Source organism: Delphinapterus leucas, chromosome 3 (genome assembly GCF_059928025.1).
Source record: "Delphinapterus leucas isolate spDelLeu-1000000601 "Yukka" chromosome 3, BTC_Dleu_Yukka2, whole genome shotgun sequence".
Lineage (NCBI taxonomy): Eukaryota > Metazoa > Chordata > Mammalia > Artiodactyla > Monodontidae > Delphinapterus > Delphinapterus leucas.
The window spans coordinates 113874436-113877534 of NC_143131.1; the positions used below are offsets into that span (position 1 = coordinate 113874436).

At 51.8% G+C, this 3099-nt stretch overlaps 1 pseudogene; it reads left to right on the plus strand.

The window, feature by feature from the left end:
- The window catches only part of LOC149749648 (uncharacterized), a 133339-nt pseudogene that overhangs the window by 45982 nt on the left and 84258 nt on the right, over window positions 1-3099 (plus strand).

The following is a 3099-nucleotide window of genomic DNA, read 5'->3' on the forward strand; positions in this document are numbered from 1 at the left end:
CGTTTCTATCCTGTCCGTAGTCCATGTTAGTAATGTTTCTAAGAGCGCTTTAATAAAAGCGGGGATGGGGTTGAGGAGAAGGGAGAAGTATGGGCTTCGGTGATGGTCAAGGGTGCCAATCCCAGCAGTGTATCTTATTTCCTGTGTGGTTTCAGTTGGGTTACCTAACCTCTCTGAGCCTCAGTGTCTGCCTATTTCACATGGGGTCCTGCTCACCAAGGGGCACTGTTGTGAGGATCAAATGAAGGAATAAGTGTAAAGCCCCTGGGCACCGCTTCTGCACGTGGGGAATGCTTGATGAATGGAGTGATCGTTACCAGGTGGACAGGGTTCACGTGACTAGCAATCACATGGTCCCAGGGAGCTTCGGTGGTTCCTCAGGTCCAATCCCCTGCGTCTTGGCAGGACTGTATTCCAGGCATCCTCAAGAGACTGCAATCCACCCCCATCTCAGAGAGCTCAGGGAAAGGAGAGCCCAGACTCCTGCTTACTAATGCATTCCAGGGTCGCGCCCTAAGAGCCAGGAAGTCCTCCTGAGTGTCTACACTTAATCCCCACGGCCAGATTTGAAGCTTCTTTTTTTCTTGCTGTTCTCTTAGGGAAAAAGGACTGAAATTTTGCTTATGTAAGGTGTCTGACTTCCGTGGCAAGCAGTTCTATCTTGCGATCTCCGTATGAAATCCCCTTGTAGGAAGGTTCAGGAGGAGGAAGTGGGAGGGGCCGTGGAGAGAGAGCTGTAATATCCTGGGGCTTGTCCCTGAGCAGCCCTTGGAAAGGAACCACATTGCTGTACATGCCCATGTCCTCCCTTGGGACTCGTGTATTCTCCCGCATGCACCGTATTTCCACATGGCTGTCTCAGAGGAATATAAGACTCACTCTGGGGCTTCCCTGGTGGCGCAGTGGTTGAGAGTCCGCCTGCCGATGCGGGGGACACGGGTTCGTGCCCTGGTCCGGGAAGATCCCACGTGCCGCGGAGCGGCTGGGCCCGTGAGCCATGGCCGCTGAGCCTGCGCGTCCGGAGCCTGTGCTCCGCAACGGGAGAGGCCACAACAGTGAGAGGCCCAAGTACCGCAAAAAAAAAAAAAAAAAAAAAAAAGACTCACTCTGACCCTTCTACCGCAGCACACCCACTCCTCCAGGCTCCCTCATCTCAGGGGATGTGTCTGTTCATCCACTCACACAGCTGGACACCTAGGAGGCACCCCTGACAGGTCCTCTCTCTAACCCCCCGGGGGGATCCAGCCCTACGTCTTGTTAGTTTTATGTCCTGTATCTCTTGAATCCCTTTTTCTGTCCACCCTCGCTGCCGCCACTCTAGTCCATCTGCCTTTGTCTCTCACCTGGACAGCTGCAGCTGCACCCTAGCTGCCCTCCCACTCTTGCCTGGCCCTCCTGAGTCCTTTCTCCACTCAGCACCCAGAGCCATCTCTGCAAAACACCCTTGCACCCACCTGCTTAAGCCCTCCAATGGTGTCCCATTGTCCTTTGTATAAAGACAAAATTCCTTTGGGTGCCCTATGAGCCCTTGTCTGTGGTCGTGCTGCCCCTTGCTCTCTGCCCCTCATCTACTTTGGCCACCTCTCCCAGTTCCTCAAACATACCATGTTCCCTCCTACCCCAGGGCCCTGACACATGTTCTTGCCTCTTCCCGGACCACTTTCTGCCCTACCCATGTTTGCCTGGTTAACTGTCACTTATCCCTTAGATGTCGACTTAACAGTTACTTCCGGAAAAGCCTTCCCTGACCCTCAGGCCAGCTCAGGTGCCTTTATTAAAAGCTCTCCTAGACCAGAGTTCCTTTCCTATAGAGTCCCTAGCTGAGCTTACAGTTAGGGATTCACGAGCATGGCTCCTTGGCGTCTGTCTTGACGTGCCACCGCATTATAAGCTCCAGGAGCACAGGATTCTTGGTTCAGTTCCCTGTCTCACCCTGTGCCTAGCATCATGCCTGGCTCTCGGTAGGGACTCCATCCACCCCGTGGGATGAGTGTTTATCTCTGAAGTTCAACAAGGACCAGAGCTTTCCCAGCCTGCCATTTCGGGATTGTCTTAGCGCGCAGGCCTACTTTCCCCGGCATCCTTGCTGTGGTCGTGCTCCCTTTACCACCCAGATCATTTTTGTGGACAGGTTTGGTGTTTAGACCGGACAGGAGCTGTTCGTCAGGTGCTTTGCACAGGGTGCTTGTCAAGTCCTGACCTATGAGGACCTCTGTGCTTCTGAATGGCGGGTGTACTCAGAGTCTTTGTGGATGGGATTATACCCAAATGCTAGTAGAAGGGCTCTCGCTGTTTACAAGAACCCTGGGGTGGAAAAAAAACAATCCTTCGGTAAAGCAAATAATTACCAGCTAATTGGTCCCTTTCGTAGCTGCAGTTTGCTGTATGTACTGAGAGCTTTTATTAGCTACCTACTAGAGAAATGAGTGGCGTTAGCTGGCTAAAAGGTCTTTGTGGGAGTAGGGTCCAAGGACCCTGGTGGTAATGGTGTCTTCTCAGTTAACTGGCTCTACCTCCAAGTCTCAGAAGTGATGTCAAAGGTATTCAGTGGTTCCCACAAATAAATTGTTACTGTGTACAAACTCCCCAGTGAGTTGAAGAGCTAATTCTCTTTCTGTATCCGCCCCAGTCTCCCATCTCAGATGCATAACACCCTCTGGCAGCTCCAGTGTCTCAGTATTGGCGGGTAAAAAATGCCAACCTGAAAGGCAGGTGGTCTGGCGGGCAGGTTGGCCTGGGTCTTGTCCTGGCATGTCACTGGCTGTCTGTGTAAGCTGCAGCGTCCCTTCATCTGTTTGACCTCAGTCTCCGCCTGCCTGATGCGTTACTTACGTGTGTTGCGCTCCCTCTAAGAAAACGGGTTAGAGGTGCTTTGAAAAGTCTACTTTATTCAAATCCAGGGAGCTCTGAGGATTGAAATAGACCAGTTGGCAAATTCTAGTTTTCCAGTGTGAAGATCTTTTAATGCTTGATCTTCTATTCTCATGCGTGACCTTCTTGTATGAGTGCATCTACTTCCCCGTGCCTCAGTTTCCCCATCTGTGAAACAAGATGGGTTGATTCTGGGTTGGCAAATAAGAGAACTAAATGCTGTCCCCC